Genomic DNA, 16,779 nt, shown 5'->3' with positions numbered 1-16,779 from the left:
ACATGTACAACATCTAGATTATTCATCTAGATGGAACCACCTTGGATGGGCATGGCCCAAAATTGCACCAGTTGAATGATCTTTACAAGTTGACTGTAAGAGTTTCAAGCAGAAAAAGGATGGCTAGAAAATTCAACCAATGGTTAACATGTAATGGACAAAGTCCTCCATCTGAGAAAAAGGATGGTGTTATTTTTGTGCTATGGCCCTTCCATGGTGGCCCACCATTATGGAGCTCATACATGTCTTCCACATGTTCCTTGGAGGTATGTGTGAGAATATCGTGCGATGTTTTGCATGTAATATTAGCATATTCCTCTGAAAGATAGGGCAATCAAACAATGAATACTTTTGGCAAGGAAAAAAAATCATTCTAATTGAATAGGGTCCATGGTCGGTCTGTGACCCTTGGATGTCGAAGGCATTTGAATGATGGATTAAAAAAAGAGCAGCATCATGCCCATGCATATGCAATATCAAGTTCTTGAAGTTGACATTGAAAATGAGACAAGAGTAGACAATAAGTAAAGGACTAATATTTGAAAATTATAGTATTAGTTCCTGGAACTTGTCGAAACATGTAGTAACAAGGATTTGAAATGTGGCCCAAAAATCCTTTTACTTTAGGGTGGCTATAAAACATTCACAAAAATGTCCTTTTTGAATTGTAGTATGCTCATGATCTTTTTGAGTATACTTTAGATATTGTACATGATGTAATTAAGAACTTGGATTTTCTATAAAGTGTCAAGAATAGATAACATGGATCCTTTGATTTGAGACCCATAAAGGTTATTACTGTGAGAAGCTAAAAATATGTTCAACTTTTCTATCAGCGTAGCTGTGTGTGGAGAGAGAGAGAGAGAGAGAGAGAGAGAGAGAGAGAGGCACTCTCAAGTCCAACTGGTTGGACTATACCTACGGTCCAACTTGTTTAGATGCTGGTGAATAATTAATGTCAAAAAATATATGAGAGAGGAGAGCTATTTCACCGCCACCATAGTGTTTGTGTGAAATCCACCATGACCACAAGGTGTGTCACCACATATTAGGCTCAGGGCCCAGAAATCAGCCCCATCTGTAATTCAGGTGGACTGCATGATTGAAATCAGCATACAGGACAATGCTTACCCTCCAAATGGTTTCCCTTCTTGCGGCCCACTTGAATCATGGATAGGCCTGATTTTTTGGCAGGCTCAAGGCATATGTTTTGGTATGGCATCTATTAGTTGGAGTGGATTTCATATAATCATCGTGGTTGGCCATGTAAAAATAATAATGGACACCTCTCTTCAAACTATTTTTCATTGGTGCGGCCCACCTGAATCACAGTTTAATATGATTTTTTGGCTCTGGGCGTAACATAGGATTACGCATCTAATAGCCTAGGTGGATCTCACATGCACATCATGGTGGGCCCCATAAAAATCAAGGGCAGCGTTCCCAAAATTTGGTGTCTAGGAAGTTTCATGTCCAATGCGGTGGACTGTAGGTTAAGGTCCAAGCAACATATAACTTCCGACCTTTCATGTATATACTACATCCAACCCATCAAATTGGTTTGCCCCCATTATTGGAATTACATCTTGGAAAATTTTATAGCATCCACTCATTGAGTAGACCAAACTTATGTCCTACCAATGTTTTATATGGTGTGACCTACTTAATTTTTGGATAGGACTGACCATTCTATTAGGAAATCCTCATGGTGGGGCCAACCTCTTAAAAGGTCCAGATTTCACATGCACTTAATAATTTGGAGGTTATAATACGGGTGGACTATAGCTTGTGGTATAGTTCATTGGACTAAAGAACTCTATATTTAGGAAGATATCACTTTTTTTAACAGTGAGAAATGGATGCCATCCTTTATTTTTTAAGGGGCCTAATGTATGTGAGATCCACTCCAAACATTAGATGTGTAATTGTACATTATGTTCATGGACAAAAGAAGAAGAAGAAGCTAAACTATCATTCAGATGAGCCACATCAAAGGAAACAATTGGGAGAGAGACATCCACCCTTGATTTTTATAGTGCCCACCATGATAATCATATGAAATCTAGTCAAACCATTATCATTCACATACGTTTATGACTGTGGCCTAGAATGCATTTCATATAATCATTTCGGTGGACCTTGTAAAAATCAAGGGTCGACGTCTCTCTTCTAACTGTTTACTTTGGTGTGGCCCAACTGACTTAGAAGTCAGTCTGATTTTATTTTATTTTGCCCTGGGGATAACGTGTGGCTATACATTGAATGGTTGGAGTGAATTTCATGCACACACGATGGGCCCCTAAAAATCAAGGGTGCACCTGCGTCACCCAACCCTTTAGAAAATGGAGATTGCCTAGCACACCGCACATATGTTCATGTCATGTGCTGTGAGAAAAGCTCTGTGGGCCCTGCCAAAATGGATATGTTTTATCCACATTGTCCATCTATTTTGGCAACTCATTTTAGGGCAGGAGCCTAGAAATGAGGGGGATTCAAATCTTAGGTGGGGCCAAAGTAAGGGTTACAATTTGAAGGGTGGACCTAGGGAGGTTTGAATGGTAGACATTTCCCAACCCAAAAATTTCCAATTGTGAGAGACACTAGAGTTCTTGAGTTTGGATCTGCCTTTTTGGGCCATGTCCTAACGTCATCTAGCAAAATAAATGGATGGGGTGGCTTTCTCAAAAACATCACGGTGGGGCCCACCCTAAGTAATGGGATTTCCTTGTTCCTTAGACATGATGGTGGGATTCTTGACCTTTCAAAATTAGCAAGCCATAATAAATGCCAACATGTTATTTTCTAAGTTATTAAATAAATCCTCTCTCATTTATTTGCAAATTAAATGTTATAAGATCCAGCCTAAATGAAAGGAATCGAAGCGGGTTGGACTTGACGTATAGTCCAACCGGTTGGACCTGAAAGTGCCTCGTGTGTGTGTGTGTGTGTGTGGTTTTCCCCTAGACATAAATACACACAACACTATTGCACCTTCACTAAAATACATATGAGAGGACCAATGGAAAAATTATGCTATGTAGGCTTCAATGTTTGATGTAGGAACAAGAGGAGAACATCATGGCTTTAGTTCTTAAGACTTAAAGACAAAGCATTGAACATGGTGCTACACACCCACTATCATGTGTCTAGGCAACATCCATAAGATAATTCATTTTGTATCAAATTGAGATGCAAGGTTTGTGCTCTAAAAGCTGGAAGGAATGGTTAATGGCTTTATTTGAATTGCTTCATTTTTCTTGCTTACAATGATATACTCATTGTTCGTAGTATCGATAACGTATCGCACCCTTGGGATATAGATACGTATCGGTTATTGCAAGGGATATATTGTTTGTATTGGGTAATTTATCGCACTTTATGGGAAACATGAGGAAACATTGGGAAATTAGTTGAATTTTCAATGAAACTTCAAGGATTGTTAAAAAGGACCTTAATACACACTTTTAAATTATAACATCTAAAAAAAAGTGCACATAATATGTTTCCTTTGTATAGGGTCCTGAGCTATGCACTGTTTGACCAAGATAATGCAACTATATTCAAATTGAATTCATAACATTTATAAGGTTGTCTCACTCCTCTTTCTCCTGACATGTTTTACTTGCAAAAGAACATTGTGTTAACAAAGGCAAGGTACTACATCCAAAATAAATTTCGAAAAAAATATATTTTAATAATTTATTATTATTTTTTATTCCAAAAAATTGATAGAAACTTATCAAATTAGTAGATCAGCCCTCATACAGGTTTGGTTTCATGTTTGGAGTGCAACATTACAAGCAATTTGGGAGAAATTGAGGAAAATTTGAAAATTTCCCAATTTTCCCAAATCGGGCCACTTACGCTCTAATTTCAAAAGTAGTGTATGTGATGATCATTTCATCAAACACTCCTAAATACTTTGAAATTGGACTCAATTGACTGCTAGTAGAAGTGAAATTTCAAAGAAAAAATTACGTTTGAATAATTTTTTATTATTTTTAATTAAAAATTATTTTTTTTTTTTTCAAATTTGACAAAAAATTAATAAATCAGTAGATCAGGCCAAATACATGTTTGATTTCATGTTTAGAGTGCAACATACAAGCGATTTGGGAGATCTAGAAATTTCCCCCAAATCGGGCCACCTACACTCAAATTTGGAAATTAGAGTGTATGTGATGATCAATTGATCAAATTTCACCCAAATCGGCCCACTTACACTCACATCTAGAAATTAGAGTGTATGTGATGATCAATTCATCAAAGACTCCTAAATACTTTGAAATTGGACTCAATTGGCCCCTGCAAGAAGTGAAATTTCGAAAAATAAAAAATAAAAATATCTTGATATTTTTTGTCTTTAATTAAAAAATAATTTTTATTTTTTAAAATTTGACAAGAACTTAAAAATCAGTAGATTAGGCCTCATACATGCTTGATTTAATGTTTAGAGTGGACAATTGCAAGCAATTTGGAAGAATTTTCATGTTTGGGGTCGAATTTTCCCCAATTTCCCCCAAATCAGGTCACCTACACTTAAATCTCGAAATCGAAGGTTGAAATCCTTAATTTTCCATGCAAAACAAGAAGAATCAATGATTTTTATGATTTCACACTAATTTTATATGATTTAAATAGAAAAAAGGATCAAAATGTAAATTTACTCACTGAAAAAGAAACAACTCCAAATGGAAGAAAATATTGATTTTGATTTCAAATGTGGGTTTTTCTCTCAAATCCAAGCATAGGATGGACTGAAATCCACCCACTAACAGCTTAAAAGAGAGAATTCTAAAGAAACAACGCGCAAAAAAATCTGATTTCAGGGTTTTTGGGAGGGCAGCATGCGGTTCTTGGAATGTATTGATGATATTTGTCAACATCAATAGGTATTATCAATACATATACATATGGTCTGATACATAACAATATTTGTGTAGACTCATGGAAGCACATAGAGTAGAATTAAGCAAAGTAAACGCAATCGCATAAACAAATCCAACAAGAAGGCAATATGAATTTTACATGGAAAAACCCTTTCGGGAAAAAAATGATGGCACATATCGACGCGTAATGCACTATGAAAGCAATATTACAAGAGATAGATGATCTTACCCATTTGAACACCCCCTTGAATCTCCTTTGAATCCCTAACTATGCCCTCGAACCCTTAAGAATAACTTAGAAAGCCTTAATCCTTGCCCTAATCCTGATTACAACCGGTATATAAACTACCCAACCGGAATACGAAACAAATTGCGCACTTATGCAATTCTGCACACGCCTTCAATGGGTCCTTCAATGGCATCGACACCTATTGAGGACCAGTCGATGATATCGAAGATCCTTTGATGCCATTGAGTAGTAACCTCCAAAACTGTCCAACAATCAACTAGGATTTTTCTGGATTATCTCGATGGGATTGAGCATCTGTTGATGGCATCGCCATCTGCTCGATGGGATTAAGTGGTCTATCGATAACATCGATAGACCTAGTTACAGACATATTTAAGACATTAGACAACAATCTCCACCATGTTTTCAATCTTCACTCTCCAGTGCTCCTTTGCCATCACTACCTTTAATTGCCCTCTATCATAGCTTCATCATTGCTTCTCGTGTACACTCCGTCCTCATTAAGCCTTTGCCAAGCCCAAAGAAGTGCAGAAGTTGAACTTCTCTATAGAAACCACCTTCGTAAGCATGTCAGCTGGATTCACGCTTGTGTGTATCTTCTCAAGAGTCAGGCCTCCTTCCTCAAGCACATGTCCGGTAAAATGATGACGCACATCAATATGTTTAGTACTTGAGTGATAAACAGAGTTCTTCACCAGTTAACTGGCATGACCTCCTGTTGAAGCCTTAACTGATTTTCATTCCCCTCAACCAAACCGCTTCCTTAAATGCTTCCGTCACTGCCATATACTCAGCGTCAGTTTTGGAAAGTGTCACCATAGACTGAAGCTTCGACATCCAACTTATCGCTCCACCCGCTAACACAAACGAGTAACCGGAAGTCGACCTTCTATTATACACATTGCCCGTGTAATCTGAATCCACATAGCTTACTAACTTGTCCCCTGATTTTTTAATTGTCAAGATGTAGTCATACGTACCTCAAATATATCGAAACGACCATTTCACTGCCTCCCACTGTTGCTTGCCAAGGTTAGACATATATTTCCTAACAACACCCATTGCATGTGAAATATGTGGTCTTGTATACCATGGCACATATTAAGTTGCCAATCACGCTCGAATAAGGCACACGAGACAACCTATTTTTCTTCTTCTGTTTCAGGACATTGTTCAGTAGAAAGCCTAAAATAAGTCATGTGAGGAATGCTGACCGCTTTGCCTTATCCATCTCAAACTTCACCAATACCTTCTCAAGGTCTGCCAACTACGCTCGAATAAGACACATAAGAAATAACCTGCTTTTCTTCATCTGTTTTAGGAAACTGCTCAGAAGAAAGCCTAAAATGAGTCGCGTGAGGAATGCTGACCGGCTTTGCCTTGTCCATCCCGTACTTCACTAATACCTGATGGGGACATCACGTGCACGCGCACGCACGCCGCCCCCATGCACGTACGGAAGGAGAGGGAGGGACCCACCGTTGATCTGGCTCGATGACGACGTCTAGGGAGGGCTTCTTAGTTAGAAGACGGAATTTTGGTTCATTAGAGTAGGCCCGATAATTAAGTAAAGCCCATCATGGGATCTCATGATCGAGGCCAACTAGTCAGATTAAGTTTATACTTTAGATTTTGCTTATTTATATTATTTAGAACATCATGAACACTTTAGATTTCTTTGATTGATTTTTATTTTAGTTTACTTCATCGCCAAGTAATAGGTTGCGCACATGGCATGAGTTTTGGAGTATAGGATTTTCCTATAAATAGGCACCCCTTGTAGTTCTTTTTCTCATTGAAGTTTAATAAAAATTCTGCATTTTCCTACTCCTCTGAGCTCTTGAGTTGTAGAAATCCAATTGGGTGCGAAGCCCTCCCTTCATCAAAGGGCTAACTACCGTAGTGCGAAGCCACATCTATCTCGATTCACCCCCATCCATTGCCATCTCTATTCCCCATCTTCTACCATCCCATCTTCTCATCTCACCCCATCATCTACACTTTGAGTCAGCCATCTCTTGTAGCAATTCTTCTCCCACAGCAGAATTTCAGAATCTGGCCCTGCGGGAGGGCTGAAACTTCGACGAAACACCACGCACAGACCACATCTCGGATCGAGCTAAAAATCAAGGGTTTTGGAGTCCTCCCTTGGACGACCAAATCCAAGAAGTCAATTCAGAAAATCGAGCCACGCTCGCACGTGCGGCTAGGCTCTTGCGCACGTGCGCCCGACCCAGGTCCGTTGTCCACGCACGGACTATCACAGTTTTAGGTTTCCTCTTTATTTTCCCCTTTCCATACCTGTTTTCATAACCCTAACCCTAGATTGCATTATCCCTAATTGATTTGCCCCTTTTCTCACCCTAGGGTTCCTTGAATCGAAATTGGGGAAATCCTTAGATTAGGGACTGGTTGCTACGCATGTGTGGTTGATTTCTATTTCCCTTTGAGTATTGTTTGTTTCATAATTTTTATTGATCCAGCCCTAACATGTGTAGGCCTGGACCCACATAGACTCCCCTTAATTGAATGTTTAGACTTTTGTGTGGGATGTGAAATTTGTGTAATTGTTTTTGAACTAACGTGATCTTAAGCCTGAAATCTTGCACATCATATCTGAATTTCATGTCCTGCACCAAATTTGGTATCAGATCTTAGAGTTCTTATTGGGGAATGCATTACATGTTTAGGGTTTAGTTGTTTATGTCCATTACGCATCAATTCTCATCATATATGGATGTTTAGAGGTCCATAAACCCTGACATAAGCTGCTGAAATTTTCTGTTATCCCCCTATTTGAATTATTTTAGAAATTAACGTAGCTTTCTATTTCTAGGTTTAGAAACTTTCCTTTTCTGTTTTTAGAAACTAATTTTTTTGAAACTTTCTTAATCTGTTTTTAGAAACTAATTGCCTTTCCTTTTTCTTTTTTAGAAACTAGTTTACTTTCCTTTTTCTTTTTTAGAAACTTACTTTCTATATTTAGAAACTAAGTTGTTTTTTTCTTTTAGAAACTTTCCTAATTTGTTTTTAGAAACTTTCCTTTTTTCGTTTTTAGAAACTAGGTTGCTTTTTTTAGAAACTTTCCTAATTTGTTATTTTTATTTTTATTTATTTATTTATTTTTTAGGAACTTTCCTAATTTGTTTTTAGAAACTTTCCTTTTTCGTTTTTAGAAACTAGGTTGTTTCTTAAATAAAAAAAGACTTTCTTATACTTTGACAACTATATCGCTGAATTTTAGTAACACTGCGGAGTTTCCCTCATATAGAATCTCATAGTATCATTTAGTCCTATCTAGTTGCATATAGTCATCATAGAAAGTCTTAGGTGGAGTTAGCAGTCGTATGCCCTCACGTACGGGTCGTGGTTGGTTTGCACCCTACACTAAACATGGAACGATTGCAAGAGTCGCTAAACAAACTGTCCTCGCAGATCGAGTCTTTGGGTAAGCGCTTGGAACAACATATAGACCAACGCTTTGATCAATTTGATGTGCGCATTATCCAACTAAAGGCCTCCGCCGGGACAAACCCCACCATTGGGGTAGATGTCCAATCTCAAACAGGTGGCTAGGAGGATAGACCAATGAATGGAGGTGGGCAAGGAATCAGTCATGGGCATACACCTATGCACCCACCCCATGAGGGACATCAAGACCACTATTTTGAGTGGTACAACGCGTATGGCCTTGTGGCTAGAGAGGCTGCCCCAGAGGCTAGTGTAGAGTTACCCACAGAGGCCTTTCCTGATGACCTACCGGATGAGTCTCCCCCTAAGAGGGATATAAAGCACACCAGAACATGGGACACCGTAATACCTACAAACGAATTTGCGTTTAATAGTTCTGTCGATAGGTCCACAGGTCTCAGTCCTTATGAAGTCGTTACTGCTTATAAACTTGAGAAACCTATTGACCTTGTCCCTATGTCACTGTCCCATAGGCCGTCAGAGCCTGCAGAGTCTTTTGTGCATCACATTCATTCATGGCATCAAGAAATCAGGTAGAAGATCATTACTAGTAATGAACATTACAAATTTTCTGTAAACCAGCATAAATATTTTAAGGAATTCAATGTAAGGGACTCTATGATGGTCCGCATCAGGCCCAAGCGGTATCTTCCGGGGGCCGTTCGTAACTTACACGCGCGTAGCATTGGACCCTTCAAAATTAGCAAACGAAACGGTCTCAATGCATATATGGCAAATCTTCCACCCTCCATGGGAATCAGTTCCACATTTAATGTGGAGGATCTAGTTGCATTTCAAGGGGTCATCGATGCATTGTCCAGCCTTTCGCCTAACCATCCTGATTCCCCAAACCTTTCTCTTGATCCATGGCCCCCTTTCGACCCATCTTCTCAGCCTCTACCTCCCATACCTATTCTTCCTGACCTTTCTTCTCAGCCTCTACCTCTCATACCTAGCCTTCACACACCCAGAGAGGAAATAAAGGATATCCTGGACCATCAGATAGTTTCAACGTCGGACGACAAGTTTCAGAAGTACTTGGTTAAAGGGAAGTCATGTCCAGCTTCAGACAGCACGTGGCTCACTGAGGAGGAGCTTCAAAGACTTGATCCTGACATCTTGGAGCGGTTCAGGAGTTTTATTTCGCCAGTGGCGAAATCTTCACAGCCGGGGAGAATTGATGGGGACATCACGCGCACATGCACATGCACGCCGCCCCCTATGCACGTACAGATGGAGAGGGAGGGCCCCACCGTCGATCTGACTCGATGACGACGTCCAGGGAGGGCCCCCTAGTTAGAAGACAGAGTTTTGGTTCAATAGAGTGGGCCCGATAATCAAGTAAAGCCCATCATGGGGATCTCATGATCGGGGCCCACTAGTCGGATTAAGTTCATACGTTAGGTTTTGCTTATTTATATTATTTAGAACATCATGAACGCCTTAAATTTCTTTGATTGGTTTTTATTTTAATTTACTTAATCGCCAAGTAATAGGTTGCGCACATGGCGCAAGTTTTGGGGTATAGGGTTTTCCTATAAATAGGCACCCCTTGTAGTTCTTTTTCTCATTGAAGTTTAATAAAAATTCTGCGTTTTCCTACTCCTCTGAGCTCTCGAGTTGTGAAATCCAATTGGGTGTGAAGCCCTCCCTTCATTGAAGGGCTAACTACCGTGATGCGAAGCCACATCTATCCCGATTCGCCCCCATCCATCGCCATCTCTATTCCCCATCTTCTACCATCCCTTCTTCTCATCTCACCCCATCATCTACACTTCGAATTAGCCATCTCTTGTAGCAATTCTTCTCCCACAGCAGAATTTCAGAATCTGGCCCTGCAGGAGGGCTGAAACTTCAGTAGAACACCACACATAGACCGCATCTCGGATCGAGCTGAAAATCAAGGGTTTTGGAGTCCTCCCCTGGCGACCAGACCCAAGAATTCGGTTCGGGAAATTGGGCCATGCTTGCACGTACAGCCAGGCTCTTGCGCACGTGCGCTCGGCTAAGGCCCGTTGTCCGCACGCACGGACTATCACAGGTTCAGGTTTCCTCTTTATTTTCCCCTTTCCATACTTGTTTTCATAACCCTAACCCTAGATTGCATTATCTCTAATTGATTTGTCCCTTTTCTCACCATAGGGTTCCTTGAATCGAAATTGGGGAATTCCTTGGATTAGGGACTGGTTGCTATGCATGTGTGGTTGATTTCTATTTCCCTTTGAGCATTATTCAGTTCATAATTTTTATTGATCCAGCCCTAACATGTGTAGGCCTGGACTGACATAGATTCCCTTTAATTGAATGTTTGGACTTTTATGTGGGATGTGAAATTTGTGTAATTGTTTTTGAACTATCGTGATCTTAAGCCTGAAATCTTGCACATCATATCTAAATTTCATGTCCTGCATCAATAGCTTCTCAAGGTATTCTTCCTAAGATAACCATAGCCTGCTCCTCTTTTTGTCTCTGTGTATGTAAATGTCGAGAACCTTTTTTGCAACTCTCATATCTTTCATCTCAAATGTTCCTGATAGCTTAGTCTTCAGTATGCCGATTCCAGACACGTTATGACTGGCAATAAGTATGTCATCAACATATAATACCAAGATAATGAACTTCACATTACTCGGTGTCTTGTAATAAACACAATGATCATACTCACTCATGGTAAACACAATGATCATACTCACTCATGGTAAACGTCTGACTCACCATAAAAGAATCAAATTTCTTATACCGCTACCTAGGCGATTGACTGTTTCAAGTTGTACAATGACCTCTTCAACTTGCAAACCTTGTTCTCTGCCCCTTGTATTTCAAAACGTCAAAGAGATCATAGCCAATTACCAAGAAGTTGCAAATGAACATCGTTGTGAGAAGAAATATAAATGTGACTTGGTTATGGTTTATCTCTGCAAAGAAAGGTTTTTGAGGAAAACTTATAACAAGATCAAGTCTAAGAAGATTGGTCCATGCCAAGTTAAGAGGAAGTTGGGTGACAATGCATATGAGATCGAGTTTCCAAAGTGATTTACATATCTCACCAGCTTTAATGTGGTGAATTTGTTCGAGTATCACAACAAGGTATTTGACGTGCAAAATGAAATCATTGTCGATATGGATAAAAAGCTCCCAAAAAAAAGGAAGGAAGAAGATAAACAAGAATTGCGCATGAAGACTTCTGATACTCGACAGGGCCAATACAAGTAATACTTAGTGAAATAGAAGAACAAGCCTTATTTTGAATGCACATGAGTCACGAGTGACGAATTGAAAAGATTAGATCTGAACCTCTATTATTTGTACGAAGCATCCAACTCACTAAAGCTGAGTTCTATCAATCAAGGGGGAATGATGTAGGCCCAGCGTAAGGTCCAACATGTGCTAATTTTGTGTAGTTCACTATAAATTTTGGGGCCTAAATGTCGGAGATCACATTTTCCATTTGTGGAAGATTAAGAGGCTAATGTGAAAGATAGGATCGAGGATTTTAAGGGTATTCGCTAGATTTGTTTTGTTATTTTAGTTCAAATCTTTGTTAGATTGATTTAAAATCAATTAAAATTGATTTCAATCAATCTAGTAGTTAGGGGATTTTCATTAAAGATTGATAAGTATTGTTTTTAAGGTCTATAAAGGAGGTCTTGAGTTGTGAGTTTTCGTAAGTATTGTAAAAGAAGAAGTTTGAATATCAATAAGGTTGTCTCCCACTCCACTCAAATATTTCTTATGAGTGTATACATGTTGATTTCTCATTGACTCGATGACACGCCATGAATCCAATGCTCGGATACACACGCGACCTTGACAACGAGCTTGAAGGCACAAATTGAGAGAGTTTTTTATTATTATTTTTTTGTTAAGTACTAAATACAAAACTAATCATTCAATCTTTACAACATTTAACTAATAGCAGCTAGCATCATCCTCATTTGATAATCATTCAAGCTTGCAAAACAATACTTGTTCTCAATACAAATATTATAATAAATGCTTCAAAAAATAAACAAAGTAAAATATCCTTAGGCCTATGCCAAACTATCGTTGCAGGTTAACTTTTCCTAAAGATTAAAAACAACTTGGGTGAGCTTAATAAGCCTAATGAGTACATCTTTATGCATGTGAGATAATTATGAATGAGATGCTTATGGATGCAATAGCCAACACATCTTAGTATAGTCAACTTCATTGAACAACCAGCGCCATTTTACACCAGTTGGCCAAAACTTTCCCAACCGCTATCCGACCTCGGTAGCGAGAACTTGTTGCACACCCAACCCAGCTCGACGATGGGGAGCTGCTTCTATCGCAATATATGTTGTAGGCTTGTTACACCTCTTCTCCATCCAACCTCGGCAGTGGGGACCTCTTGCAACATGTGCTCACCCCACCCAACCCAACAATGGAAGTTCCAATTGGTACCAAGTGGGGTTTAAGGCCTTTCAGCCATGGGACCCCTCGATGTTCTCTTCTATTAGGCTTTAAGAATTTTCAACCTAGGGGACTCAATTGTCCCTCCCGAATTTTTTGGTGTTCCAAAACATTATTGTAGTTATAACCATCCACATGCATGGGGTACATGAATTCACCATTTTGAACCATCTCAAGGTCTAATCATTCATATGAGCTCACAAATCCGAACTATCTCAATGTTCTAACTATCGACGTGAGCTTACAAATCTAAACCATCTCAATGTTCTAACTATTCACATGAATTCACAATTTCCAAACGAGTTCTTATGCATGATTTGAGAGGAAGTTCTTTCAAGTTAACAATTTATCAAATTGTAGGTTTATACAAGACTTGCTACTTCAATAAAGGGCTAATCTACACAGAATTCCCCATTCAATAAGAGGTCCAATTTTCACACACTTGTGAATGCACCATTGTCTAGTTTGTTGCACTTGTACACTTAAGCAAGAGTCTAACTTATACACACACATAATGTACACCTCATGGGTCTAACTTGCCACACTAATACACTTGAACATTAGTCTATCTTGCACACACATTACATTCGAATAGTGGATTGTTTTACTCACCACCACACAAGGTTGAGTGGGCCGGTTTGTGCACCACTAACCAAAGGTCAAGTGGACCAACATAGGAACCATACACCCTGCTTAAGTGAACCATGCCGAGCATCATTTACACATGTTCAAGTGACTAAGTCAAGCATTATTCACACATGTTCAAGTGGATCCATAGCTCAAGTGGTAGACTGAGTGAAAATACCTCGTTTCAACGCTGAGGTCTTGGTATCGATTCCCTAGTGGGGGTGGCTAACAGTGGAGTGTGTACTGACAGTGGGTGTGTACTAACAAGCTAACAAAAAAAAAAAAAAAAGTGAACTAAGTCAGGCATCATTCACACATGTTCAAGTGAGCTAAGTCAAGCATCATTCACACATGTTTAAGTGAACTAAGTCAAGCATCATTCACAAATGTTCAAGTGGACTGATTCAAGCATCATAAACACATGTTCTAGTAGACTAAATTAAGCATCGTAAACACATGTCCAAGTGGACTGATTTAAGCATCATTAACACATATTCTAATGGGCTGATCTTAGCATCATTGCCACATGCTCTAGTGAGCTGATCTCAGCATCATTACCACACATCGAAGTGCACTGATTTAAGCATCATAAACACATTTTCTAGTGGGCTGATTTTAGCATCATTACCACACATCCGAGTGGACTGATTTAAGTATCATAAACATATGTCCAAGTGGACTGATTTAAGCATCATAAACACATCATCTAGTGGGTTGATTTAAGCATCATAAACATATGTCCAAGTGGACTGATTTAATCATCATGAAAACATATCCAAGTGGACTGGTTTAGGCATCATAAAAGCATGTTCTAGTTAACACATGTACAAGTGGACTGATTTAAGCATCATAAACTGGAATGGATGTCTATTCCAGTTTCACCCAGTGTTTGAAATATCGGTATCGCATTACGTATCGCATCCTCAGGATATAGATACATATCGGTTATCGCAAGGGATATATCGTTTGTATCAGATAATTTATCACACTTTTTGGAAAACATGGGGAAACATTGGGAAAATGGTTGAGTTTTTTAATAAAACTTCAAGGATTGTTAAAAAAGACATTAATACACACTTTTAAATCATAACATCTCAAAAAAGAAGTGCACATGATAGGTTTCCTTTGTATAGGGTCCTAAGCTATGCAATGTCTAACTGAACTAGTGCAACTATATTCAAATTGAATGCATAACATTTAGAGTGTATGTGATGATCATTTCATCAAACACTCCTAAATACTTCGAAATTAGTCTCAATTGACAACTGGTTGAAGGGAAATTTAAAATAATAATAATATTAAATTTTATATTAATTTTTAATTAAATAATAATTTTTATTTTCCAAAAATTGACAAGGACTTAACAAATTAGTGGATCAGCTCTCATATATGCTTGATTTCATGTTTGGAATGCAACATTGCAAAGCAATTTGGGAGAAATTTGGGAAATTTCGAATTTCCCCAAATTGGACCACCTACACTCAAATTTAGAAATTAGAGTATATGTGATGATTATTTTATCAATTACTCCTAAATACTTCGAAATTAGTCTCAACTGACAGCTGGTTGAAGGAAAATTTCTTTAAAAAAAAATAAAATGGAGAACGTGAATAACCAATAGATATCGGAATCAAAGCTCCAATTTCATGATTTTTCATACAAAACATGAAGAGCCAATGGATTCATAACCATTTGACACTAATTTAATATAATTTCAACATTAAAAAAAAAGAAAAAAAAAGAAAAAAAGATTGGAAATTGAAATGCTCACCAGATCGAACATGTGAGATATATCGGCACTACCTATGCGTTTTGTATCACACGGGTGGGATATAAGATATATCGTGGGATATATCAGCCGATATCGTCGATATTTAAAACATTGGTTTCACCTAAATAAAATTCAGGTGGAATGATTCCACCTCTAAAAAATAAAAATAAAAATAAAAATAAAAAATAGTGGACTGATTTAAGCATCATAAATACATGTTCTAGTGGGCTGATCTTAGCATCATTACCACGCATGAAAGTGAACTGATTTAAGCATAATAAACACATCAAGTGGACTGGTTTAAGCATCATAAACACATGTTCCAATAGACTGAATTAAGCATCATAAACACATGTCCAAGTAGACTGATTTAAGTATCATAAACACATGTTCTAGTGTGTTGATCTTAACATTATTACCACACATCCAAGTGGACTGTTTTGGGCCCACTAGGCCATCCTAGGTGGCCTACCACCTCATGCCTTGGATCATGTAAGGAGGAGAAGAAAAAAGAGAGGAGAAGAATGAGTGAGTGAGATGTACTTGTTTCCTATGTCCCATTGATGAATGGTTTGGGTGGCTTGAAGTGTGGTTCCTCTCTCTCTCTCTCTCTCTCTCTCTCTCTCTCTCTCTCCTTTCTCTCTCTCTATTTTTCTGTTCTCATTTTTTACTCTTTTCCAAGCTTGGATTTGTGAAGGGCTAGCAATGGGGGAGTGGGCCTTGCTTATATGGAGAGAGATGGATGGGAGAGACATTGATGGGAGGTAAGGTGTGATGAGATAAGAGAGAGGGGAGGGATGGAGAGAGCATGGAAGAAGGGGTAGGTAGGAGTGGTCGGAGGTTTAAGAGGCCTTGGTCTTGCTTGGTGAAGGTCAAGGTCAAGGGGTGATGTGTAAAGGGGGGTTAATGTGGAGGTATATGAGGCATGTGGGTCCCATGGTCAAAGTCAAGGGTTAATGGTCGACGGTGGTGTAAGTTTAGAGTATGAGTACTATTGTGTAATGGGTGTATGTCTGAGTATGTGTGTGTGGCACATGGGTGAGAGTCAGTGTGTGGGTGGATGCACATTTGTGTGGGTGAATACACGTGTGAAGATATGCATGCATAGTAAAATTCAAGGTTATTAAACTTAAAAACTGGGTAAAACCAAACATCCATAGACCAGGATAAACACACATGGTCATAAATATACATGATTATCATAATCATCATTGGCTTTTCGGGATACATTAGCCCAACATGAACCGCATATTGAGATAGTATATCTAGTGTTTGCATTATCGATAATATTGGCCAATATTATCGATATCACTACTTAGCGATATTAAACCCATATG

At 38.7% G+C, this 16,779-nt stretch overlaps 1 protein-coding gene across 3 annotated transcripts in view; it reads right to left on the bottom strand.

Annotated features, from left to right (window-relative positions):
* The window catches only part of LOC131237251 (histidine kinase 1), a 124,818-nt gene that overhangs the window by 39,322 nt on the left and 68,717 nt on the right, over positions 1–16,779 (bottom strand). The window lies entirely within an intron of this gene.

This window comes from Magnolia sinica, chromosome 2 (assembly GCF_029962835.1).
Source record: "Magnolia sinica isolate HGM2019 chromosome 2, MsV1, whole genome shotgun sequence".
In the NCBI taxonomy this organism is placed as follows: Eukaryota; Viridiplantae; Streptophyta; class Magnoliopsida; order Magnoliales; family Magnoliaceae; genus Magnolia; species Magnolia sinica.
Note: the sequence above shows the minus strand (reverse complement) of the source record. Positions and strands in the feature narration are given on the sequence as shown.